Here is a 27,859-nt window from a genome sequence, read left to right as displayed (position 1 = left end):
GCCTGGACTGGGCATGCCTGTTGGGTTTTCACTGACAATGTGAGGAGTCGTAATAGAGGCAACTGTTCTAGTGACAGTGATTCAGGCATAAACACTTGACTTTGGCCTGGAGCTTGCACTATGTGAGACCACAGATGAACATTAGGATGTTTATACTCTTCCGGAGTCCACAGGTGGATGCTGGGGGCAAAGAATGAGATTGAAGCTCAGAGGAGAAAGAAAGAGCTGTCCTCTGGGGCTTTCTTAGAAAAGAAAGGGGAAGGAAGTCTTCCCTTAAGCCCAGAGACCGGTTAGAAAGTAAGCCTGGCTACCGCCTATTGATTGGCAGTACCGAGTCCTGTTTACTGTGACACAGCAGTTAATGTTCTTGTGGGCAGTACTCCAAAAGAGGCGGATTGGCTAACTGGTCGACCTCAGCTGCTTCTCATGGGCTGGGAACCTCTTGGGGGTTCAACTTCCTCCCTTCTTCTCTCTTTCTTTACCTCCTTTTTAGCACCTGGCATTTACTGATTCAATCAATATTTATTGTGTGCATACTGTATGCCACACGTGGTTGTAGGTGTTGGAGATACAGCAGTGAAATAGGCAGACAGACTCTCATAGTTTCTAATTTAGTGGCAGAGGAGGTGGTTTGGTGGGCACAAAAGCCAGCAGGTACAAGTTGATTTAAGTGGTGGTATATCTCCACTCCCAGTCTTAACCCTGCTCCCTAGGAATATACCATTCTCATCCTTATTTCACAGATGAGGAAACTGAGGCTGGAGAGTTTGAGTCAACTGCTCAAGGTCTCACAGTTAGACCAGATCTCTGTGAGATCTGTCAGAGCCACATGAGTCCAGCTAAACCTGACTCCAGATTGCATCTCAGTCTGGGATGGGACTCAGAGCCTCTTTATCCTTCTTCACTTGGGCCGAAGGACCAGCCTCCTTTACCGTCCCCGGTGCCACACCCATTATGTCCCAAGGAGCCTGGCTGTGGGGCGGATGTGGTCCCCCCAGTGGCCCACTTCCTTGCTGCTTCTGCCAACAGCAGCTTCAGCCCTTCTGATGTGAAATTTTTCTTTTTTTTTTTTCCTGTTGATCCCCCTAGGGGAAACAGATGTGGGTGGGGAGGATGGTGGGGCACACCCACACTCACCTAAGCCCGGAAGTAACCCAGGTTCTAGGCTTTCTGTGCCCCGAATGGTGATAGCGACTCCCTTCTGAGATGCCTGGCTCACTGGATGTCCCAACCCTCCACCCCGCCGTTGTGCTCCTGCTTTTCCTGTGGTGGATAAACCTCCTTCCGGTCCCAACCCATTGTTGGGCAGGACTTCCTTCTTGAGACCTGACTTCCTAGTATTACACCAGCTAAAAGTCAAGCAGTGTGGTTAAGAGTAGTGGGTTCTGGGGTTGGACAGACCTAGGTTCAAATCCCAGTGCTGCCATTGACAAGCTGTGTAGCCTCAAACAAGTTGATTAACCTCTCTGAGTTCCTTTGTCACATAAGCATGAGAGTACCTACATCAGAGGGCTGTAGGGACCTTCAGGGATAAGGCACCTGAAGGTCTTAGCTCAGTGCCCCGCGTGCAGTAAACGGTAAGTGTTGGCTATTTCCATTACTGGGTGGAACAGAAGGGGTCCTCTGCTGTGGGCCCCTCAGGCCTGGTGCCCCCATTTCTAAGGCTTGGTGCTGCCTTGCAGGGCGGTGCCTCTCTGCAGTTTCACTTTAGCAAAGGCCTCTCCTTGCTCTCTACTTTGCCTTTTGCCTCTTGGTCTATTTCCTCTCCACGGTGAACAATCACATACAAACCCTTTTTTTCTGGTCCCTGTTTCTGTCTGCGAGCGAGAGGCACGCCGAGCACCCTGGGTCGCCTCTGGGGAGGACGGAGGAGTGGCCATTGTCGAAGGAGCACTTCGGTCTCTGGGTAAAAAGCCCTGTTCTTCCTTGTCCCTCGCTCCTGCTCCCAGATCCGTTAGCCTACTTGAATCATCCCCGATCCCAGAAGAGCCATGGGGAGGGGTGTTTGAATAATAAAAAGCCTCTGCGGCTCCCATCGGTAGCAATACCTTCCCTGTTTCACTGGATTCTACAGAGAGGACTGCTGAGTGTCTGTCACATGCAAAGCGCATGGGAGGAGGGAAGCAAGTAGCAAAACTAGTGAAATGCCCACCCTCCACCTGTAAGGGGCTTGACGATACTTTCACTCATCCATTCACCATTCATTCAACCCACATGTGTGTCAACACTGGGAATTATCGTTCTTTTCCATTTTTGCCAGTCTAATGGGTGAAAAAGTATCTTGGATTCATTTGCATTTCCCAGATATTCATGCAGTTCCTGTGCCTGTTGCCCGTTTGTATTGCTTTCTCTGGGGATTCCCTCTTCATATTACTTTGTCCATTTTCTAGTGGGCTTTTTCTTATTGATTGATACTAACTGTCTTTATATATGGTGGAGACCTATCTCTTATCTGTGCTATATGTTGGAAATAAATCCCCCTGCTCTGTCCTGTGTCTTTCCTTTTTGTTTACAAATTGTTTTGCCATGTGGACCTATCATACTTTTATGGTCAAATGTTTCAGTCTTCTAAATGGCGTCTGGGTTCATCTCCCCTCTGATAGTCCTTTGATCTGTGCTGACTTGTTTGTTTTCCATCTGTCGGACAGTGAGAAACTTTGATGGCAGGGACTACATTTTATTCACGCCTGTCTCTTCAGGGACTAGTGCAAGGCTGTGCACAGAGTTTTGTGCCTGAATGAGTTTGCTGTTTTTTTTGCTGCAAACAGGTTTTAGGCCTGAATGAGGGAGTGAATGACGAAGCTGTGTGCTGCCCTACCTTCCAGAGATGGGGTCTGCTGCAGAGAAGGGAGTGAGTCAGGGAGTGAATCACAACCTCTTTCCTGGCTCAGCTGACATTTCAAAAGCCCCGAGCAGAGAAGCGCCCCCCTCATTCCAGGAAGCCTTCCCCTTCCTGAGCAGGCACAGTGGGGTCCTGCTGGTTATCAGACTCGTGTGTGTGTGTGTGAGTGTGTGTGTGTGTGAGTGTGTGTGTGTGTGAGTGTGTGTGTGTGTGAGTGTGTGTGTGTGTGTGTGTGTGTGTGTGTTCATGTACGTGAACACGTTTGGGTGTTTATCATTTAAGACTCTGAGTAGGTATTGTGTTCCGTGTATGTGTGAACGAGGCTGAAAAATTCTCTGAGAGGACCTCTGCCTGTGTGTGGGTGTCGGAGGTCTGAGTAGAGAGGGAGAGAGAGGGCGGAGGGCATGTTAAGAATCTTTGCCATGCACCGCATTTGATGCTGGGAGGCTGGGGTGGCAGGAGGAGGTTAAGCGGTCTGGGAGGCATCCTTGAGCCGAGCTTCCTCAAGTCTCTGGATCTGTGGCTACGTGATGTTCTTCCTCATCCACGTGGCTGGCTGCTGTCCTTGATGCAGAAGGTGCTTCTGTTTAGCTCCCAGAGGCTTGGCTTCTCCATTGTCGTTTTCCGAAGCCGTGGAGCATGCCAGTTAGATTGTTAGACCCAAATAAGCGGAAATATGTGAAAAAATAGTAAATATTTACTGTACCTTTTGTGGAGCAGGTTATTGCCATGGAAATGCTCTGCACGCAGACCTGAGTGATGGAGGGAAGCTGGCTCAGGAGCTGTGGGAGCTTCTGGATGCGATGAGGCCGGAATTGGCAGATTCAGGAGTGAGCGCTGTAGGTGTGGAATCACAGTGCAGTTGGGGGAGGCTGCAAACCTTGGTCTCAGGTGGTCTGCAGAGAGAGGGCATTTGTTTACTGCTTACCACGTGCAGGGTACTGTGGGTACTGTGCTGAGCCTTCTGTGTGCCTTATTGCATTTAATCTTCATGCCAGCCCTGTGAGATGGCATTATCCTCCTGGTTTCCTGGGGCACAGAGCTTAAACAGCTTGCTGGAAGGGACTCAGTCAGTGAATGGCAGAGCCCCATGACTGTGGCTCTCCAGAGCCCGAGCCTTCACCACCTAGCTGTTCTTTTCTCCATGATTTACTCCAGAGAAAGCTAACTAGCTGTCCATGGGGGTTTTAGTTTTCAGCACTGGATTTGTTGCCAGTGTTCAGAAACCATAGACAATTTCCAGCTTCTCTTGTCAGTGTGGACGACCTGGCTGCTGACTGGGGGCTGCCCTTCCCCAGTGTCTGTTCCACAGCAGCTGGCCGGTTCAGCTGGGGCCTCCGCTCTCCAGCCGGCACTGGGCAACCCCCTGTTGCAGCTGGGAGAGAGCTCTGGGCATCACACTCAGGGACTGTTGGAATTAATTGAGAATTTTCTGCTGAGAGCTTTCATCCTGTTAGAAATTACGTTTCCTTTTAGCTGTTGTTTTCATTTGCCAATCAGAGCTTTGGGGATTATTCGATTTTCTTCCTGTGGTCTCAAGAATGCGTGGGTGGTTGAGTGAAGCTCTTCATGGCAAGAAAGAAAGGGCTTCAGCTGGAGATGTGATGTGTTAGTGTATTCATTCACTCATTTGTATATTCATCCAACATGTTCATTGAGTGTTAGATACTGCAGTTACAATAAATGATAGTCTTGCCTTCAAGGAGCTCACCATCTCACTGGGAGAGATGTAAACTGGCATTACAGAACAATTCAGAGATGCCATGATTGGGGTGCACCCATGCAATTCTGACAGTGTACAAGAGGACGTCTATTCAGATCTTGGGGAAAGGTCAGGGAGGCCTTCCAAGAAGAGGTAATATCTTTTGATAATCAAATATGGGTGGATACAGTTAGCCAAGTAAAGAATAATTAGGGGAAGAACATTTCAGGCTGATGGAAAGGAGAGAGCATGACGCATGTGGAGAATGCCTGAGAGTTCAGTATGGCTGGAGCAGTGTGTGTGTGTGTGTGTGTGTGTGTGTGTGTGTGTGTGTGTGTGTGTTTAATGGATCTATGAGTAAAATCACACAGTCACTCATATCTCCTGGTCCAAGTTCTGTTGGGCACAGGGCTGTCAGGTTGGTGGGGATACAGCACCCCAGGGTGCAGTAGAACTAAATCTGGGAGCAGCATTAGGGGCTCTAGAGATCCTTTTACAGACAAGGCCAGCTTTATTAGGTTTGGCTTGGTAGGTCACATCTCTTCTTGTGTGATGTGAGGACTTTTAGAAAGACTCCCCTACTTGGCTCCCCTTTGCTTGAAATTCTGCCCCTTGGAGTTATTCCTTTGGCTTCAAGCTTGGTCTGAAGTTAGAACACAGTGAAATATCCCGGAGTGCTAGATGGATTCTTCAGGTTGCAAAGGAAAGCCTTGTCTAGAATACCTTAGGTAGAGTGAAGGTTAACTGCAAGTGTGTATGGGGAAATAGGATGGAGGGGGAAATGGTCTCATCAGCTGCATGGTTATACCAAGACAGGATGCTTTATCACCTCTCTTAGAGAGCTGGGTTTGTGGGCTTCTCTCCATGTACGTTCTAGCTCACCAAAGCTATCTGCTGTGTTTCTTATCTCTCCACCCCAGAGAGACCCTGGTTGGTTTAAATTTGACACTGTCTGGTATGGAAAATTTATGCCAGGCCACGTGATCCATTTATCCAACCACCCGTCCGTTCGTCCATCCACCCATCCATCCACCCATCCATCCATCCATCCATCCATCTGATTCCATAACAGATGTTAATTTAGCACCTACTCAAGTGTCAAACTCTATGCTGAATTCCAGGCTTACAGTAATGAATAAGACAGACACAGTCACTGTTCTCAAAGAGTATACAGTCAGAGGGCAGTCAGATATTAAATGTGATGAATGCTATAAAAGAACTAAGGAAATACATAAATCTAAGACTTATGAGAGGGATATAAGCGGGTGGACAGAAGGAGGTATTAGGGAAATCTTGCTAGGCTAATTTTTGTGACCAGGGGAGCTCTGTTAGTTTCACATGGACAGGAGCCTCAGGGGCTCTTGCAGAAGACCCTTCCAGGGGGAAATTCCTCAGAAGCGGTGGTGGGCTCTGCAGGCTCTGTGCACTTCCTGGCCTGTTCAATACCTCTGGGAGGTGTCTTATATCAAGACCTGTGGCTAGACATTTTCTCCAGTGGTGGTAACTTTTACCCTTTTGTGAGAGTCAGTGTAGATGATGGAGTAAAGAGTAATGAAAGCGTTTGGGAGTGGTCAGTGATGAGCACACGCATTTTGAACTGACAGTATAGCATGGGCACTACAGCCAGAACACCTGGTTCAACTCAGCTGCACTGCCTATCATTATGTGACGTTGTGGTTTCCTGCCTCAGTTTCCTCATCTGTAAATTGTGAATAAAATACCCACGTCATAGGGTTATAGTGAAGATTCAATGAGTTGACGTAAGGCACTTAGAACAATGCCAGGCACAGGATAAAAGTAGGCGCTTAAGAAACGCTAGTCATTAGTTTGAGTATCATGCTTGTTATATGGTGTCAGCCAGTCTTGCCTACTTTTGACAGCTCTTTCTTTGGTGGACTATACCTGTGTCCTTTCGTGCCACATTTATGATATATCCAGCCTTCCTATCTGCGTACTTCAGTTCATTCCTGTTCCCAGGCAGGTTCTTCACTGACTCTGAGGCCCCATTCTTGACCCCAGCCCCAGCACAGAACAGTGTCTCAGCCTGGCCCAGTGTTCTGTATCTGGAGATATGTGTGCATTAGGGCGGGTGGAGGTGTTCTCTGGGGAGTAACAGCACTAATGCTTAAGATGGCCTAGAACATCACAAAAGCACATGGAGAGACAAGGTGCAGGCTCCTGGCTCTCCAGTGTTGGTTACCAAGAAGTACTGGACTCAGCCTGTCTACTTACTGCACTGGATGCCACTGATGACTCTTAGCAGGTGCCAATGAGGCATTTACTTCTCCCACCATGGGTAAGACCTCGGAAGTGTTGCCTCTGCCCTGAGCAAGTGACCAGGGGGTTCTGATGGAGGGGAAGACGGTAGTTGTGGATGACCAAGGCCAAGCGGCTGGAGCCAGGCCAGAGAGAGGTTGACTCCTCCTGAGGGGATGGCATGCCATGGGTTGGGGTGGCACCACAGGGCTGAAAGGAACTTTCCTTTGAATTTGAGTTTTGTTCCTACACTGACTTCCGGTGCCATGGGATCCTCATTCATCAAATGGGACTACTTCATACTTACTCATTCACAGGCTGTCTGCATTTCTATTTTTGTGTTTTTTAATTACCAAATATTTTTGGTCACCAAAAAAAAAACACTTACTATAAAAGAATGTAACAATATATAACTATGTAATCTAGATAGAAAGTTTCTATCTTATAGAGACTACAGACAACATTAACTGTATTATCCTTTGAAATTTTTTACTTGTAAATATAAACAGATATTACTAATTAACAAAAATGAAAGCATATCCTATATATTACAGCCTACAGTGTTTTGACTTGTTACCTCTTGGACTTTTTCCTATATCAATGCCTTAATTACATCTACCATATTTTTTTAAATGGCTACATTGTATTCCATAATATGGTGACCGCCATATTTATTTATATTATATTTATTTGACCAATACCCTATTGATGGGCATTTGGATTGTTTCCAGTTTTTTCTCTTGTTGAGCAATGCATCTGTGCATATTCTTGGGCACTTAAGTAACTATTTCTGTAGAATATTCTTAGAAGGAGGGTTTTTAGGGCAAAAGAAGTGAAGGGAACATTTTCAGTTATAGTAGATATTGCTGAATTGCTCTCCAAAAGGTTGTACCAATTTATGCACCCACCAGCAGCGCGAGAAAGTGCCTCTAAGAAATGTCTTTTAAAAGATAAAATACCTATTGTTAAGCCATGAAACACACTTCAAATGATTGCTGAAAATTCTTCCAGCTGTGGCATAAGAAGCTACAGTCCCAAAGAGGACTGAAGGGTCTTGGGAAACATGGGAACTTAATGTATTAAAAGGTGACATTTTGGATCAATGGGAAAAGAATGGTTTATTTAATAAATGGTACTGGCATAATTGGGTGGCCACATGGAAGGATGCGAAATTTGACTCCTGACTCACATATTATAAAAGAAGAAATTACGAATGGAGTAAATTTACAGACAGAGTAACAATTTTAAAGTAAAAATAATCAAGAATATTAGAGGAAATTTTAGGAGCATATACCTATAACCTTGAGTGAGGGAAACCCAGAAGCCATAAAGGAAAAGATTAGACATTTTTTGATTATGTAAAAATAATTCAACCTTTTAAAAGAAGAATGTATTCATGAATTGCCTATCAAATTAAGAAATACTACTAAAAATAGACCCAGTAGATAATGTACAGTGGTGTCCAATATGAATAAAGTTGAAGTTAATAAAGAAAAAACTTTAGACACTAATTGGAAGAGATACCTGCACCCCAATGTTCATAGCAGCATTATTTACCAATTGCCAAGATGTGGAAGCAACATAAGTGTCCATCAGCAGACGAATGGATAAAGAAAATGTGGTATACATACACAATGGAATACCACTCAGCCATAAAAAGAATGAAATTTTGCCATTTGCAACAATGTGGGTGGATCTGGAGGATATTGTGCTTAGTGAAATAAGTCAGACAGAGAAAGACAAATACTGGATGTTATCACTTATATGTGGAATCTAAAAAATACAACAAACTAGTGAATATAGCAAAGAAGAAGCAGACTCACAGATATAGAGAACAAACTAGTGGTTGCCAGTTGGGATAGGGAAAGGGGGAGGGGGAGGGGATTAAGAGGTACAAATTGCTATGTATGAAATCAAAGCAGGGAAGATAGACAATATTTTATAATAACTTTAAGTGGAGAATAATCTATAAAAATTTCGAATCATTATGTTGCACATCCAAAACTGCTATAATATTGTAAATCAATTATACCTCAAAAAAAAAAAAGGTGCTCTAAACATTTGCATATTTTTAAAAAAAGAAAAAAGTTTTAGGACATACAGGTGTCCGAGAGATTATGGTCAGGGACTGGAATTCTATGACTTCTATTCTAAGTAGAGTTGAATGATAAACTAGTAATTTTATGGCCCCTGAACCTGGTAAGCTCTGAAAGAGTAAAGAAAAGGGAAGGAAATGTTGTTTTCTGTTTCTTTTATTTTTTATTGTTTTGAAAAAGTTGAGTACCCACCCAAAGCCTCAGGTATCCCAGGAGAGAGGAGACAAAAACACTCCATCAAAACAAAGCTTCAGCCACATGTTCTAGTACTCAGCAGGGCACAGCGCTTGTTCCCTCTGTGTCTGGTCCCACGTGAAGCCTACGCCCTCCTGGCCCTCTTGAAGTCTGGGTCTCTCAGGCTGTTCCTGGGCAGTTTTAGCAAAATCTCTTTCCCTACCCTTCACCTCAGTATTTGTACCACCCTCTGAATCAGCCCTGAAGGCACCTCCTTGTACTTTTCCCGTTGTCTGGCCATCACCAGGGAACTGTGGTCTATGGAGCTGAGCATTTGGTCCCAACTGTCCTTCAATTCAAAGCTCCATTATTCTCTACCTGCAGGGGTCACTGGTCTTAAAGTTAGCAGTACATTTAGTAGTAGGCAGGCAGACGTGACTTCAATTACTAGCTCTCCCACTTTTGTGATGAGTGACCTTACACAAGATCTAAGTCTCAATTTTCTCATCTACAAAATGGGGATAAAATGGTCCTACCTCCTAGCATTGCTCTGAAGATTGTTGTCACTATTATTGCTGAGCACAACACTTGGCATTTAGGAAATGCTCAGTAAATGTTAGCTATTGTTGGCAACTGTTATTTCTTCTCCTCTTTCTTTGTTACTTTAAATGCCTCCTTACCAACACCTGCAGAAATAGATTGATCTAGTGCCAGGGTTTAGGAGAGCTCAAGTTCACTCATTACCTTAGAGGTAGCAGCGTAGTTCAGAGCCAGGTACTAGACCCAGACTGCCTTCATTCAAATCCTGGTTTTGCCACCTATTACTGTGTGCACCTTGGGCAATTTACTTAACATCTCTGTGCCTTATTTTCTTTATTTGTAAAATGAGGGTAATAATGGAACATAGTTCTTACCAGGATTAAATGAATTAATATTTATAAAACAGATAAAGAGTGTCTGGCTCATTGTAAGTGTTACGTATATGCCAAAATATTCACAAAATAAACACTTAGATACATTGCTTACCCCCTGTGGATCATGTCAAGGATAAAGGAAACAGTATGCTGAAAACCCTGGTGAGCTGCGTGCCTATGAGAGCTGTTATGGTGATTCATCATTATGTACCTGGCCACTTTCCATTTGTTTATTTTAGAATCAACCTGGGCCAAAAAAGGAGCCCTGACTGTTGAGAAGCTGATACCATGGGGGCAATTTCTGAGTCTCTTCGTCTCTCTATTTGATCTTCCTAAACCTTTCGCTAATGCAACTTTGGGACAGGACCAAAGAAAACTGAGTGAATGCACTGTTGGCTGTTTTGCTTCCAGCACTGGGAGTGACTGGTGGTTTACAAAGGGATGGGTGGAAAGGCAGTGCCTAGCGGGAAAGCCTTCTTGCTAAATAGAGGACTTTTGCACGCCAATAGACACAAGCTTGCTTGCTGTTTAAATCGAGTATTAGCGATTATTATTTATCCAGCCGGAGTCTCCTGGGTTTGGTGCTGCCTCAGATTAGCAGTCTGCATTGTCTGCTGCCACTTGTGGTCCCGCTTTCCATAACCCTGTATAGAAATCACTCCCCGAAAGGTCACCCAAAGTAAAAAATAATCAGCATGTGTTTGTTAGCACCATCTCCCAGGCGCCGGGCTGAGTATGGATTTATCCTCATTTAATCTTCACAGCAGTTCTGGGTGATTTCCCCCATTTTACAGATGAGGATACTGAGGTGCAGAGAAACTGGCAACATGCTGTGCAGACACTGCTGGGGGTCCCCGCTCGTGTCCCTTTTCCTTCTGGCCTGACTCCCACCTGGCCACACCTGCATGTGTTTGCCTGTGAGCTTGCTCTGGCCATTGGCTCATCCTGTCTACATGCGTGTTAGACTGGGCATGCGAGGAGTGGGGCATTTGATGGCCCCTTTCCAGGAGCAGCCCCCAACCACTAACTGATGGGCGTTAGGGAGAAATACTTCTGAGGCTTGTGATTCCTGGAGCAGGACTTAGATCCAGTTGCCCAGAGTGGTAATGAGGTTGAAAACGCGTCTTTCTAGGCTGTCTTTGCTCCCCTGTCTCACTTCCCCATTCCTTACTGGTGCTCCCGGGAATCACCTCTCAGATGAACTGCTTGTACTTCAAGCAGCATCTTAGGATCTGCTTCTGAGGTGTCCCAAACAGTCGCCCAGGATCCTAACTTCAATAGCCTTTTATGTCTTCATCTTCCTTGTGGCATTTGACACAACGGATGGCCGTCCTTTCTTAGAACTCTTCCCCTTTTCGGTTTCTGTGACACCTGGTACAATTCTCTTTCTACTTCTGACGCCTCCTCTTCTTTCTTGTTCACTGGTTCTTCTTTCTTTGATTACCCAATTTTAGGCACCTCCAAGTGTCTCAGTATTTCAGTTGTAAATGACAGAAAAATCCAACTCAAACTGGTTTAAGTAAAAAAGTAAATTATTGGATCACATAATTGGGAATCTCGGGATACACTGGCTTCAGAGAAGGTGTGATCCAGGTATTCAGATGATGATCGGCCATCTGACTCTGTCCACATCATTACTCTGCTTTCCTCTGCATTGCTTTATTCTCAGGTGTGTTCTTTGCTAATGAGTCAGTAGTGGCAACTGGTAGGTCCAGATTTATCTCCATCAGCTTAGCTCCATCAGCGGAACAAAAGTCCCTCGGTCCTAAGAGTCCCTGCAGAAGTTTTCAGTGTCATTCTCATTGGCCTGTCTTGGATCATGTATACGTCCCCAAGCCGATTCCAGTGGCCAGGAGGATGCAGTATTCTCACTGGCCAGGCTGGGCCACATAATCACCCTTGGAGCCAAGGTTAGAGTTAGTTCCACCTGAACCACAAGGACTGAGAGTGAGGAGAGGTGGTTTCCCAAAGGCAGACCAAAGTGCTGTTACAGGATGGAATGGATTCTGGACAGCAAGAAACAACAGATGTCCATACACCACGTCTCTGGGCTCAGTGCTCTGTTCTCCTCTGTCTCTGTGAATCCTCTCCTTATTTCTGCTCTTGCCTGTCTGGGCAGGATTCTGACCTCTTATCTCCAGTCTTGACTTCACTTCTGAGATGAGACCTCCATTTCCCCACCCTCTAGAGTTAGGGATTTCCATTTGGTTGTGCCACCTAGACGTGAAACTCAGCATGCCCCAGCCCTGGCCACCTCCCACTGGCTCCTATTCCTAACATCTCTGTTTACCTCTGGGACCACTCAGGTTTCTGTCTCTCCCTCCTTCCTACCCCCACGTTGGGGTTTCCAGCCACATTGTGTTTCTTTGGGTTCCTTGAATGTGCCACACACTCTCTGGACTTTGCACGTGATTTTCCTAATTATGGAGCCCACTTTGGCCTACTCTTTGGTTGGTGAACCCCTACCCACCATTTGGACCTCAGTTCAGAAGTCACTCCTTGTGGGACCTCCTCCACCCTGATCACCCTTTTCTGCCAAGTCTTGGTTAGATCCCCAGCGCTCCACTGGGCTTTTTCCTCCTCTGCCACTGGGCTTCTGACTCAGCCTCTAGTGACCTGTGCCATCGTCTGTCTTCCCCGCCAGGGCAGGGCCACATCTGTCTGGTTCATCCTTCTATCTTCAGCGGTCCAGACTTAGGATTTCGAGTCTGGGCTAGTGTCCGATGAGCCCGGGTTTGAATTCAGGTTGCACCCCTCGAACGTAGCCAAATTCCTTCACCTCTTCAAGCCTCAGTTTTCTCTTGTCTAAAATGGAGATAATGAGGAATTCCCTGGTGGCCCCGTGGTTAGGACTCTGAGCTTTCATTGCAGGGGGCACGGGTTTGATCCCTGGTCGGGGAACTAAGATCCCACATGCCGTGCAGTGCGGCTAAAAATAAATAAATAATAATAATAATAAAATGGAGATAGTCCCTTCCTCACTGAGCCACTGTGTGGAGTGATTGGTCATCGCACATAGGAAGTGCCCAGCATGGTGTCTGGCACGTGGTCAACATGGAATCCCTGCAAACTGTGGTTATTTCTACTTACAAATTATTTTATTTTATCCAGTGTCCAGCACATCATACACTCTCAACAGATAATAGCTCTTTTTAGCCTGGAACAGAACCTGAAACATAGCAGGCTCACTGGACAGTTGAAACTTGCATTTCGAAAATTCGGTGGGGGGGTGGATAAAAGAGGCTGTGATGCCTCGTTTGCTGCACGTCAGTTAGGAGTCGTGATCGATGAGGGAAGGGCAGTTTCAGTTGGGGGCTGGAGGCTATCCCCTTTCTGGTGGGAGGCCGTCTTCTCTGATGTCACTGGGCTGCCCAGTGGACTGTTGCCGGCACTTGTTGGCGGGTTTGATCTAAGGAGGTGGCCTTGCGCCTCCTGGGGAAGAGGTTATTAAGGTTAGTGGGGGGTATGTTTCCGAGGACTTCCAAGGGCTGCCTGGGGCGCTGCGTGAGGCGTCCTCTTTTCTCATTTTGTCTCAATTAGTTGTTGTTGATCTCTGCGCGATCTTCCTCCCTCTGGCTAGCCTTGGGAATGGGTAATCCTAGGACGTGGCTCTTGGCTTGAGAACTGTTGGCATCACCACCATCATCACCATCAACACCAGCAACATCACAATAAACCCTCACTTGCGTTTTTTGAGGATCTGCTTGTGACAGTATGCTAGCATTTTGTGTACTTTAGGGCTGCTGGGGGGATTAAACGCGTTAGAAGGCATCTCTCTCCTTCCTGTGAGATATGGTAGCCACAAGCCACATGTGGCTACTTAAATTTATTTATTTGTGTGTGTGTTTGTGTGTGTGTGTGTGTGTGTGTGTGTGTATGTAGAAATTTATTTATTTATTTTTGGCTGCTTTGGGTCTTTGTTGCTGTGCACGGGCTTTCTGTAGTTGGCGGCGAGTGGGGGCTACTCTTTGTTGCAGTGCATGGGCTTCTCATTTCAGTGGCTTCTCTTTGTTGTGGAGCACGGGCTCTAGGCATGTGGGCTTCAGTAGTTGTGGCACGCGGGCTCAGTAGTTATGGCTTGTGGGCTCTAGAGCGCAGCTCAGTAGTTGTGGCACATGGGCTTTGTTGCTCTGCGGCATGTGGGATCTTCCCAGGCCAGGGCTCGAACCCGTGTCCCCCGCATTGGCAGGTGGATTCTTAACCACTGTGCCACCAAGGAAGCCCTTAAATTTAAATTAATGAAAGTTAAATGAAATGAAAAAAAAAATCCAGTTTCTCAGTCACAACATCCACCTTCCAAGTGGACAGTGCATATAGAATGTTTCTCTTATCGCAGAAAGATCTCCTGGACAGGGCTGGTCTAGAACTGGAGTCGGTAAACTATGGTTCATGGATCCACCGGTTGAATTTGTAAACAGAATTTTAGGGGAACACAGCTGTGTCTACCTGTTTACATGTTGTCTGTGGCTGCTTTTGTGCTACAAGGAAGATTTGAGTAGTATTGACAGAGACTGGGCAGCCTGTGCAGCCTAAATTATTTACTCCTTTGGGGCTTTTGAAAAAAAAAAAAAAAAAAAAATTTGCTCCTTTATCCTTTTAGAAATTTTATTTATTTATTTATTTCGGACATGCTGAGTGACATGTGAGATCTGACTTTCCCAGCCAGGGATTGAACCCGTGTCCCCTGTATTGGAAGCATGGAGTCTTAACCACTGGACGGCGAGGGAAGTCCCTTTGCTCCCTTAGCCTTGAAGAAAAGGTTTCCTGACCTCTGGTCTAGAACATTGCCTGGCACTTGATAATTAAATGCTTGCTATTTTTTATTTATAAAAAAAATAACGTTAGTTCTCTAAATAACCTTTCAAAGTCAGTATTCTCTCCATCCCAGAGATGGGAAAACTTGGACTAGAGTTCTTTACAATAACTTCCAGGAGGGCAGACACCTCATCCATCTCATTCATCATTTACTTTTTTTTTTTTTTAAGATATATAAACTTTTAATGATGTATAATATATACATTTACTCTTATATTTGGGGCAGTGCCTGGCACACAATAGACATTCAGTACGTGTTTGGTGAACAACGAATGGATAAATAAATTGAATAAATGACTTTATGAACAAATATAAAAATCTGATCAGCTCCATTGTACAGATGAGGAAACAGAGGCCCTTCAGAGGGGAGTTGCCTCATGAGCAGGCGACTGGACGTGTAGAGCTGGGATTTTAGCTGAAATAGTCTGTGTGTTTCCTAAACCTTCCACTCCACCTCTCCGTGCTCCGGAAGCTGCCCGAATGCAGAGCGGGGCCTCCCCTCCCCCTGCTGCAGACAGACGTTTGTCTTGCACTGTTTGTCCTCATCTCCAGCTGCCAGCTTTAGCTGCTCTGTGGCGCTCTTGGGCTGGAAGCTTCCTTTCTGCTGCCGAGGCACTTGGGTCCAAGTAGGTTGGCCAAGTTTGAATGATCTCTCTCTTGGCCACTGCAACTCATGTGGTTTGAGGAAAGACCATCTGTGAGTTGACATTTTTGTTAGAGCAAAACTAAGAGGACCATGGGGGTATCTTTAGCTGAGAAGCTAGAGGCCAAGCGAAACTCCTTAAGCAACTTATCAGATGGCTCCTCATGGAGCATCTGCTCACAGTGGCTTCCTGTTGAACTGAGTTGAAGATGCATTAAATGAATCCAGCGCATCACTGCAGCAAGCCATGGAGTCCCAGAATTCCGTCTCTGCTGAGGAGTAGCTTCATTAGGGCTCGGAGGACTAAAGCCAAGGGGTCTCTGTGGCCTGGCTCTTCCCTCTTTCATCATCGTAGGGTTATTTTTCATGTGCTCTGGAGGTCGCCTACCTGGATTTGAATCCTGCCTTCCCTACCTGCTGCTGTGTAATCTCCTTGGTCAAGTTACTTTCTCTCCCTGTGCTCACTCACCTTCCTTTTCTGCCTGGGAGGGATAATAACAGGACCTCCTACGTGGCTGTTGTGAGGATTAAAGGAGCCAGTATGTGCTTGGCACGTAGTACCTGTTCTATAAGGGGTAATGGTGATTCTGTCCTCTCATCTTTCATTTCCGACGAGCAGGGACTGTGTCTTGCCTGCCTTTGAATTCCGCAGTGTAAGTTGGGGGTCTCAAACTCAACTGTCTGCAGGGGCCTGGAATAGAACTTAACTGGGTAAGTTGAGCCAAATGGGGACTGCTGTGAAGTGGAGAATACAAGGTGGTCTGGAAGGGGGAGCACATATTCCTACAGTCAACACATGTTTATTGAGTATCTCCCCTGTGCCAAGCGTTGTTCTAGGCGTGGAGATAGAGCAGTGAAGGAACAGGACAAAACTCCCGGCCCTCTTGGAGTTTCCGTGTTAGAGGACTTGGGTTTAACTGCTTTGTCACCATACAAGAATATGGGCCCGTTGTTGCCATAACTTCGATTTTTGGAAAGAAAAGCCAGCAACGGATTTTTAAAAACCATGAGAGAGTTTGAGATTAGCTGATGCAAACTAGTATATGTAGTATGTCCTACTGTATAGCACAAGGAACTATATTCAATATCCTGTGATAAACCATAATGGAAAAGAATATGAAAGAGAATATATATGTATAACTGAGTCACTTTGCTGTACAGCAGAAATTAACACACCATTGTTAATCAACTATACTTCAATAAGATGAAAAAAACCCCATGAACTCTCCTATTTAAGTATTGGCAATGTTTTACTTTTTAACATCTTTATTGGAGTATAATTGCTTTACAATGTTGTGTTAGTTTCTGCTGTACGACAAAGTGAATCAGCCATACGTATACACATATCCCCATATTCCCTCCTTCTTGAGCCTCCCTCCCACCCTCCCTATCCCACCCCTCTAGGTCATCACAAAGCACTGAGCTGATCTCCCTGTGCTATGCAGGTAGTGTATATATGTCCATGCCACTCTCTCACTTCGTCCCAGCTTCCCCTTCCCCCCGTGTCCTCAAGTCCGTTCTCTACATCAGCGTTTTTATTCCTGCCCTGTCCCTAGGTTCATCAGTACCATTTTTTAAGATTCCATGTATATGCGTTAGCATATGGTATTTGTTTTTCTCTTTCTGGTTTACTTACTCTGTATGACAGACTCTAGGTACATCCACCTCACTACAAATAACTCAATTTTGTTCCTTTTTACGGTTAATATCCCATTGTATATACGTGTTACATCTTTATCCATTCATCCGTCGATGGACACTTAGGTTGCTTCCACGTCCTGGCTATTGTAACTAGTGCTGCAATGAACATTGTGGTACATGACTCTTTTTGAATTATGGTTTTCTCCGGGTATATGCCCAGAAGTGGGATTGCTGGGTCATATGGTAGTTCTATTTTTAGTTTTTTAAGGAACCTCCATGTTGTTCACCATAGTGGCTGTATCAATTTACATTCCCACCAACAGTAATGGAGGGTTCCCTTTTCTCCACATCTTCTCCACCATTTATTGGCAATGGTTTTATATTATTTTATGATAAAAAACAAGTGCGGGCCAAACCCAGGGAGCCCCGAGGCCGCCAGTTTGCAGCTCCCCACTGTGAGATGCTTCACCAATAGCTCTGTGAGGAGGGGAGTCTCTGCTCTGGACACCAGCAGCTGGGCTGATGTCAAGGTCATCGGTGCAGAGGGCACCTCCTCTCTCTCCCCCGGGGAGGTTCCCGTGCCTTTTCTGCCCACAGTGCAGATGACACTGCTACGTTGCAGACTGCAGGCAGCGAGATCGAATATTCCTTCTCTCATCCTTCCTTCGGACAGCAGCTGTGGCTGGGTTCCCAGTCCCCATACAGCATATATCAGAAGGACAGAAGCAGTGCACATAGTTACCCATGGGGGCAAGAGGCTGGTGGTAGTGGCAGTGGTGACGTTCAGAAAATGCAGTGGGTCCGGGAAGCAGCCTTTGAAGCCAGAGAATTAATTATCTTTGTTGCCTGCATCTTTTAAAAGTGGAGAACTGATTTAAAAGCCTGTGTGGGGAGGATTGGGAATAGGTTTGAGGAGAAAAGAACTTTAGGATGCTATCAGGAGTAATTCTGACAGCAAGAGGTTTTTGGAAAGGGAGTGGTGAGATTCTGGGGAAAATGTGAGAAAAGGTCATGGAGGTACTTTGTGTTCGGTGTGCATGGTGCTTCAGTGCTCGCTTTTACATGTGGTTACCTGTAAGTGGGGCGTGTGCTCCCTGGTTTGCCTCAGTCTCCACCACCCCCTCTTGTACTTCAGCCACTTGCTTAACTCATTTCTGCCACTAGCCTTACCTTCATAGGTCTTAGAGCTAGTGGCCTCTGCTCTGAGGAAGCCATATGGCAGAGTGCTTGAGATGGTGGACTCAAGGCTCAAAACCAGCCTCATCTGCCTTTTATTAGCTGTGTGTCTCTGGACAAGTTTTTCTACCTTTGTGATTGTACCTGTCAGGATCTCAGCAGGAAACAGAAATCCCTCAGGCAGCTTCAATGAAGCAAGTTTAATGAAGGGATTATTTAACACCTCTAGGGAGGAAGAAGCAAGTGGAGGAAATAGCGTGGGGACTGTGGAGCTAAGGAAGAAAGGCTTGCCAGCATGAACGGTGGTCCTGGAGGGATGTAACTGCTTCCCGAATGGCAGCATCAAGGCAAGGAGGAAGGGGAGGAAGTACCCCAGCCTCTATCCTCTCCAGTCACCTGTTTGTCCCACCCATTGGCTGAGCCCAGCTGGAAACGAGGAGGCAGGGGGACTAGGTGATTAATTCTGCAGGGGTTAGCCCTCCAGGGCTCAGATCATAGCAGAGTCCGGTGAAGAATGGATCTGGTGGGGGAGCAGGGAAAACCGGCACACTGATCCTTGGTTTCCTAATCTTGAAAGTGGAGGATAATATGGCAGCCTGCCCCAAAAGGTTCTTGAGGTGAAAGTACTCACTCAGGGACGTGCCTGCCCAGTAAATGCTGAGATTCAGTGTGGGTCTCAAGGCATTCCTAGGGGCTGAGGGTCCAGAGAAAAGGGTTCTGTGTGCTGTCTCTCCATAAAATTTTCGGATGAAGGAACCTTCCTCTCCATCCCCTGTAATGGGGACCTGGGGTAATGGCTTCTTTTGGGGGAAGTACAGGTGGAGGGTAGCAGTTAAGCATTAAGACTCTGGAGCCAGATAATCTGGGTTCCAGCCTGACTGTCAAGTTACTTAACTTCTCAAGACTCATTTTTTTCACCTGTAAAATGGGGCTGTTAGTAATTCCTATCTCATTGGGTTGTGAGGATTAAATGAGTTAATCTATGTAAAGAGCCTAGAACAGTGCCTGGCACATAGTAGACAATCAGTAGATATTAACTACTGTTGCTGTTTCCATCTCCCCCTTCCTTCTCACCCCACCTTCTTCTTCATTATCATCATCATCATCACCATCACCATCAGTATGGGTTAACTCCAAACAAAACTGACCTGTTGTCAATAGAGAATTTCCCACTGGATGGAGTCCATCCACCAGCCCTCTCAGGAGCTTCATTGATCATACCATTATGCTCTCATCCTCCCACAGATATGATATTTCAGGGAGTGATTGATGGGTGTGTGTGAGTGTACGTGGGGAGGGGTGGGCTTGTGCCTGACTCTGGGGACACAGTGCTTTGTTATGCAGAATAGCTTGCCTGTCATCCCACTACGAGCCCCTTCCTTGGAAAGTTCCAGGCTATTTTTGAAGCCCTCATGGCTCACATGTTCCTTTCTCCGTCATGTCAATGCCAGTACAGAAACATCAGAACCTTTTGGCAGAGTATAAAGCAAAAGAGATTTCAAAGTGCATGGGGGATGAGTGTTGCTCAAATGACAGGGTATTAAGACGTGACAAGAATGCCGAGTTTCGAGACTGCAGCAGCTTGTGCGTTTGTATTTAGATCTTGTTGGATTTCTTGGGAAATCAGTGGAGGTGCCAAAGGCTAACGTCATCTCTAAGAAGGCACCAAAGGGTAGAAACACCCCGTGACCCTCCCCCGCGGTAAACACACTCCGGAAGATCAGTAAAGGATGCTTGGGTGAGTGGGTGGTTGCCCGGGCAACTCCTGGACTCTGGGCCACAGGGTTCTGCAGGTGAAGTAGCTGGCGATGGAGGGAAGCACATCAGCGCTGGCTGCCCTGGAGCTTTGCTGCTGATGCAAAGCCCCACGCTGGAGTCTCACAGCGTGCGGGCCAGTATGTGGATCTGAGCGTGAAGGCACCAAACCCTCACCGTTGGTACATTTTATTACAAACGTAATATTTTATTTACCCTTCCTGTTCTTCCCTGAAGGGCAGAATGACCTTGGGGACAGGTAGACCCGTCCTCTGCCTCTTACTAGCTCTTTAATCTTGGGCAAGTAGCTTTAAGATTCCGGGAATCTTTCTGAACCACTGTTTCTTCATTTGAAAGGAATTGTTGCAGCCCTTACGGGATTAGAGATCATGGTGTCGCAGGGCCCCTGGGACTCAAAAAATGTTTGTGGAACTGCCCTGTTGTATTAAGTGCTCAAATAGTCCCAGAGGGTGGATAGGTAGGCCTGCTTCCACAAACGGGGAGACTCAGGTGCAGAGTGGCTCGTGCACACTGCACAGGGTGCACGGGGGCCTAAGTCTCCAGGCCTTCCTCTGAGGGAGGCAGTATGGGGTAGTGGTTAGGGCGTACCCACTCTCACAAGATAACCTTACAAGCACTTAGCATGTGCTTGTGGGATAGTAAGCACTCAATAAAGTTGCTGTTGTTATTGCTAGTAGTATTACTGGTGGTGCGGTAATAGTAGCAGTAGTAGTTGCTGCAGCTGTAGTAGCGGTAGCAATAGCGATAGTACGGGTCCGCTGGTTTGTGAATGTTGACCTCTGGCAGCATTGCAAATCTTTGCCCTTTTTCTCCCCTCCTGTGAGGACAGACAGTGTCTAGCTACTCTCCACGAGATCCTTTCTCTAGGGCCACCATTCTCCACCCTTCTCTGCCCTGCCCCTGTGTCTGGGGAGGTAAACCCCAGTGGACGGCATCTCCTGGACTCCCCTGCTGATGGCTTTTGTCTTGAGTTGGGCCAATGGGAGGTGGCAGCCAGAGACTAGAGGGCAGGAGGAGAGAGAGTTTGGGGTTCTTTCCACCCTCTGCTCCCTCCCTCCATCTCTGGCCTCCTTCTGCAGTGACAGCTCCTGGCCAGCGGTCCCTCTTCCTTGGTTTCTCCTCTCACTAGGCTCTTGTTATTCTTTTTCATTAGATGATACCTGTAGCCCTGGGTGTGGTAACAGTTTTCCACAGTTGCTAGTGTTTTTTAATTGAACATCTAGAGTGAATCCCAGTTCTTGCTGAGACCCCAAGAGACCTATACACCTATTAAAAAACAATGTATTAGATTGTTTTCATTCTAAAAAATAAAGTGATACAAGCATTTTGGAAAAAAGTGGCAGTTTCTTATACAGTTAAGCATAGAATTACTGTCTACCATTACTAGGTATGTACCAAGGTAAGTTAAATTATATGCCCACACAAACACATAAGTGAATATTCATAGCAGCTTTATTCATAATAGCCAAAAACTGGGGGAAAAAATCCTCAAATGTCAATCAACAGATGAATGTATAAACAAACCTGGGAATAACTATATAATGGAATACTACTCAGCAATGAAAATGAACTAACTACTGATACAACTGCATTATTAATCATTAATAATCAAAACATTATTCTGAGTGAAAGAAGGCAGACAGAAAATAGTACATACTGTGTGGTTCCATTAATCTGTGCTAACAGAAAGCAGATCAATGGCTGCTGAAGGCTGGGGCTGGGGTGAGTGGATTTGACTGTAAAAGGGTGCAAGGGAACTTTTGGGGTGATGCAAATGTGCTCTTGATTGTATATGGTTACACGGGTGTAACGCATCTGCCAGAACACATCAAACTGTACATCTAGAACAGTATATTTTATAGTATATATTTTTTCTCATAGATTTCTATATAATGTTGAAAAACTGCACAAATTTGTATGGAATAAAGCCCAGAAAAATGAAAACTATAGACGGAATAGTAATCTAATTAATCCTAGTATGTATGACAAAGGAGGGGAAATTTGGGTGCCATAATTTCTCTCTTCATGGTGTTGGACTTAAATCAGTTGAAATGTATTTCCATACTATAATTTAAGCTTCAGTAAAAGTTTGCTTAATTCTTTGTCTAGTGAAAGAAACCCCAACCTCATGAAGCTTATTAAATTCTACATTTGCTTTATTATTTTAAAATATTAGAGGAATAAAGAATTATAAAAAGAAGAACAAGACCCCAAAGTCCTTATAACCAGACATCACTCCCCCCATCAACATTTCAGGTGTTATGTGTTTCCTTTCAGTTTTTTTTTTTTCTTCTTCTGTACTTAGATTTTCTACCGTCAGCAGACTTATTCAAATAAAAAAGAAAGCAAGTGCAAAGTCTCCATCATGAGGGCATTTTTGTTATGACTTTACTTGCCTCGGGGCACCTAGCATAATGGTGAGGAGGTTGTATCCTGCATCCCAAATATATTGGGAGGAAATGAAAATGTTTAGTGTGCTGAAGGGGAGATGGGTCGGGTTGGGGCGGGGCACGGTCGTTGGCTTCAAATCTCTATCAGTCAGTCAGTCAATTAAATATTACTAACTTCTTTCATGTGCCAGCACTAGTAGTACGGTAGTGAACACAGCATGTGGTTCTTCTGCTTGGAGTTAGTCTGGGAGGGAAGGGTATTATTCTTAATAGTAATAACAACAATGGCCATAGCAGTCACTAATATTTATGATGAACCTACTATGTGCCAGGTATTAAGGCTTATTTTTTCTGTTCAAGTTTTTAATATGTTGTTCCGTTTAATCTCCCATGCACTCTATGAGTAGGTACTCTTTTTATCCCCATTATATGATTGGAAATAATAAAGTGGCTTAGAAAGTTTCAGGCCAGTGGGATTGCACAATAAGCAGGTTAAACCTAGGCTGGTGGGTCAGGAGAACTGGAGGAAATGGCATCTCATCTGAGATCTGAGGGATGACAGGCATTAGAGAAACAAGATGACAGCTTCGGAGAACACAGACAGGGGCTATTTTTGCACTGAGGGAAGTAGGCTGGTTTTGAGTGATAATTTGGGGTCAGGTGTGACATAATTGGTGACTGGAAGTGAGTAGTGAGGGAGAAGCCAAGGGTGGCTCCCAGGATGAGTAAGCAGAAACATCAGAAGTGAGGCGGAAGTTTAAACTAAGTAGCATTTAGATTCTCACCAGAGATCTTGATTATTTTCCCCCCTCTGTCAAAAATACAAATGCTGCATTCAGAGGGTTAATGTCAACATAATCCTTATTGTTTTCCTGTGAACACCGATGAACCTCTGAAAACCGGAAAAACCTTGACTCTATTACCTTTAGTTAATTCTTTAAGTTTGGGTTCAGAGGTGAGGTGCTACAAACGTCTAATGTAAAGGACACAAGTGTGTCCCTGAAATAGAACAATAGCAACTTTGTTTCCTCAACACACTCGTTTCCAGGGTTGAACTGAATATAAGGTGGATTCAAATGGAGACTAAATTAGTTGAAACACCAAGCATTTCCCTAAAACTCCCTTTTTACTTCCCTTTGATGATCTTTGATGATTTATGATGCTATTATTTGAATATTCAAATCCCTTTTTGTAGAGTCTGGGAAGCATAAATAAAAGTAGGGATGGAAACAAGGGACTTCGTTTTTTGTGTATATATCTTCACTGTTACCTGTGCTAAGGTTGTGGTAAAGAAAAATATATCCATATGCTTGGAAAATTTTCAGCTTTACAGATATCATGTTACTTTATGTGAATTTAAACTTGTCTAATAACAGGGCGAAGCAGAAGGAATGTAAATGTTATTAATTTAAAAAATTGGATACTACATGATTTTTTCAAAGACCTTTTGAATGTAACCATCATTTCCTCTAAAGTATATATCTTATCATATTTAATAAATTGTTTTATAAAAGCAGCAACAACAGAAATGAGGCAGAAGAACGAGGACTTGGTTTGGGGCAACTTCAGTTTGAGGTCCAAATCGTGGTGCTGAGCAAGTAGGGGAGAGCTCTTGGCTGAGAGGTGCAAATTGGGGAGTCACCAGCATGAACAGATTTTTAAGTCTGTAGATTGACAAGATGGCCTGGGGAGAGAGTGTCCACAGGGAAGAGACCAGCACCTGGGACAGACCTTTGAGGAATTCCAGTAGGTTAAGGGGTAGGGAGAACAGGAGGAGGAGCCAGGAAAAGGGGGAGGGGCCATGGAGGGCAGGGTCGGGAAGTTACAGGGAGGCTGAGTTCTATGCAGTCTAAAGAACTTTCTAGTATTAGAGTTGTTCTTAGGAGGTGGAACAATCCTTGTCCTGGAGGTGTGCAATGAGAAGCTTGGTGACCAGCCCTCAAGGATGTTGTAGAAGCGGGTGAGATCAGATGTCTTTGAATTGGCAGGAGTTGTTCGGTTCTTTGTAAGCAATAAAAATTGACTGTAGGTGTCTTAAAAAGCAAGTGGAAAGGTGTGGGTTTCTACATTCACGCAGTGCCAGGCCTTAGAAAGAACAGGGTCCAGAAGAATGGACCCTGAACAGTGGACCCTGGAACAGGGTCCAGGACAGTGGCTCTTGGATCTAGGTGGCAGGAACTAATGGGCTACCTTCACATGGCAACAGTACTGATTCAAGAATCAAATTCAAGCAAGAGTTTGATTGGCTGATCTTGGGTCACATGACCCCCCAACCCCCACCCCCTTGGCCAGGGGAGAGCTGGGCACCTTGATTGACAGCACCACCAAGACTGCACATCATGGAGCAAGGCTGGTTTCCCAAAGGAGAATCAACATGCCACTTACCAGAATGGAGAATGGATGCTGTGCAGGGAAAACCAACAGATGCCCACTATAATCTCCATGGCCCTGTCTTTGATTGGGTGATACTTGCAATGTTCACATAACAGCCCACCGCTCCTTGCGGAGCTGTTGCTAGTGTTTTGCCTGTTGGAGGATTAAGTTTCTCTGTTTGCTTTTTAGAGTAAGTTAGGGGACTGGGATTGACATGAATTTGTCTCTGGGCTTCAAGCCACCAGCTCTGGAGGCACAGTTTGGCAGATATGACTCATGTTATTTCTTGACATGACAGTCAAGAAAAGACTTGGCCTTGTGGCTATGTGGCCCCTCCTTCATGAGCAAGGGTAGGAGCTGGTAGTAGACAGATGGTATAAATCTCTGTTGCATCAGCGAGGTGGGTGTGCCCATCCTACAGGCACTTACTGAAAAGAAGCCCAAGTGACAGGCGCCTGTGGGTAAAGGAGACCTGTCAAATCTTATACCTCCTGGTACTTTCTCTTACCTGAGCAAACTCCTAGGTGCAGTCATCCTCATAGGACTGTGATATTTAGAGGAATAAGGGTAGGGTGAGACGCTGTATCCCATCTTTCTTCAATCCACCAACACGGACTGATCGAATTGAATGTTCTTAATATCAAGCCCCTAAATAAAAAAGAAAAGAGGTCTATTTACAGGAACACATGAAACACAGGAGAAAAGAGGGGCCCTCCCTGCCCATCCTCTAACTTCTCACCTTTGCTTTATTAGTCATACGTTCTTTGGTCTCAGGAAACAAAAACCCAATTCAAGTTGCTTTAGACAAGGAGGGATTTGTTGACTTATACAGAAAAGTCAAGGGGTTCTCCCTTCAGGCTTGGTTGAATCCAGGTGCTCATATGTGGTTATCAGATACCTGTTGGCTCTGCTTTTCTCTTTGTTGGCTTCATTCTCAGGAAAGCTTTTCCTTAGTGATAATAAAGATGGCAGATGCAGACTCATTCCCCACCAGCTTAGCAGTACTGCTGGAAGATAAATCTTCTTTCCTAATAACTTCCAGCAACAGTCCTAAAGTTGATTCTCATTGGGTGCCTTGAGTCACATGCCCATCCTTGAATCCACACTGTGGTCTGGGTTCTATGTCCACCCTGGGAACTGGGTGTGAGGGCATCCTTAGCCAGCTCACAGGAACTGGGGATCAGATGCCCCAAATAGAAGCAGAGAGGATGGATGCTGGTTGGGCGTGTTCACCACACTTGGTTTCGGGACCAGCTCTTCTCCTGGTCTGAGAGCTCTAGGGTGGGATGTAGCTGGTGAATGAAGGGATGTTGATGTTTCCCCTTAGCCCATGGCATTTTGTCTTACTGCCCCCGCCTTTGGGGCCTGATCAAAATGGGGAGGCCAAGGGGTCAAGAACAGTCTCCATGTGTTATCCAAACAAGCAGGATATTCCCAGCAGCTGTCCTGCCCAGGCCCTTCTTCCCAGGGTTGGTATAGCAGAAGGTGGTGGTGTGGGGCAGCTTTCTTCTCATGGATTTGTTTACTTCTGAGGCCAGTCCTTTACCTCTCGTTGGCTCCACTGCTTTATCTGGCTCAGTTAAATAAATTTGGTAACATTATAAATGAAAACATTCCTCTCCTGCATTTGCTGACCGCTGCAAGGCTGTTGCTTTTGCTTTTGAGTTCTCTCTGTAGCGCTGGGCTGTTGCTAAACAAATTAAATTTGTTCCTGCTTCCTCCTCTTTTACAGGAGGCAATCATCATCACCATCACAATTTTGCAAATTCCCTTTAAGGCTGGGTAAATAAATGGTAGCCCCATGTGATGGAATAAGATGCAGTTATGGAAACAGGATGAGGTCATTCTCTACATACTGAGATAGAATGGGCCTCCAGCTGTGCTAGTTTGGGAAAAAGCATGGGTAGAGTGTGCAGATCAGCAATGCTCTTCAACATTTGAGTCACCTGTTCCCAGCATCCCCCCAATAACTCAGAATCTCTTGAGGTGGGCCTTGAGCCCTGATATGTTTTGAAAAGTCCAAATGACTCAGTGTGCAGCCAGGGCTGAGAACCAGGGGTATAGAATTGTATCATATGGTTGAAACAAAAGGGACATAGATAAAAAACAAGAAGGAAATAGAGAATTATACTACATATATAGGTAGAGACTCACATGTGCTGACACACGTGCAGAGAATATCTCTAGAAGGATAGACAAGAAATAGTTCCCTCCAATAATGGAGTAGAGCAGTGATTCTCAACCATATGCTCATCTGTAATGTTTGAATTTTAAGCCATAAGCATGGCATATAGTTTTAAAAAGAAATCCTCACTGCACACCCAAGGCCGGCCAGGCAGGGCTGTGAGATGATTCTGAGCTCATGCAGCTTGGCTGTGCTGGGGCCAGCCGCCCACAGATGCACACGTACCACCCACCACCCCGGCCACAGCTGCCTTCCTCTTGACTCAGCCGTGGTGGGTGATTTCTGAGTGAGGGGGTGACCAAAAAAGTCCAATCATTCATTTATTCATTCATTGTTAATGTACTCATTCATATTTTTATTAAGAATTAGATATGGGGCAGGTACCTGCCAAGCACGTGAATCTGGTCTCATCCTCACAACTACATGTGAAGTAGGTGATCTTATCCCCATTCTGTGGTTGGGGATATTTTAGCTCAGAGATAATAAGTAATCAAGGTGAAAGTATTTGAGTCAGGAAGACCAGCTAAAACAGAGCTTGTAAACCAGTGGGACTCAGATGTTTTTGGATGTTCTGCACAGAGCTTAAAAAATTCCCATCTGGCAACACCGGACTAGCTCTTACAGGGCCATTGTTGAATGGAATTGAGTATCCCAGGGATGGACGTGTGCTCTCTAGTTCATCCCATCCACCCATCCCCGCTGTATTACACCAGGCTGGCTTCACTTAGTCACAAGGCTAAGGTGGGCCCAGGTGCTTGTGTGTTTGTAGGCATTTAAGTTTGTAACCCCTGCAATAAAGTAGGTAGGATGAGCCAACCATTATCTGTCCCATGGGGCTCCTGAGCTGAATTATCCTGTGGAATGTGTCATTTCTAC

At 45.4% G+C, this 27,859-nt stretch overlaps 1 protein-coding gene across 4 annotated transcripts in view; it reads left to right on the top strand.

The window, feature by feature from the left end:
- Positions 1-27,859, top strand: part of PRKCB (protein kinase C beta) — a 311,334-nt gene that overhangs the window by 93,021 nt on the left and 190,454 nt on the right. The window contains exon 1 of one of the 4 annotated variants that reach the window (XM_024744609.1): positions 1,843-1,906. The exons of the other annotated variants lie outside the window; for them this stretch is intronic. The gene's annotated coding sequence lies outside the window, so the exon portion shown is untranslated. Of the gene's footprint in view, positions 1-1,842; positions 1,907-27,859 lie in introns of those variants that run through there. 4 annotated transcript variants of the gene reach the window in all.

This window comes from Neophocaena asiaeorientalis, unplaced genomic scaffold (genome assembly GCF_003031525.2).
Source record: "Neophocaena asiaeorientalis asiaeorientalis breed wild unplaced genomic scaffold, Neophocaena_asiaeorientalis_V1.1 scaffold91, whole genome shotgun sequence".
Classification (NCBI taxonomy): Eukaryota; Metazoa; Chordata; class Mammalia; order Artiodactyla; family Phocoenidae; genus Neophocaena; species Neophocaena asiaeorientalis.
The sequence above is the reverse complement of the archived record's forward strand: the minus strand, read 5'-3'. Positions and strand labels throughout refer to the sequence as shown.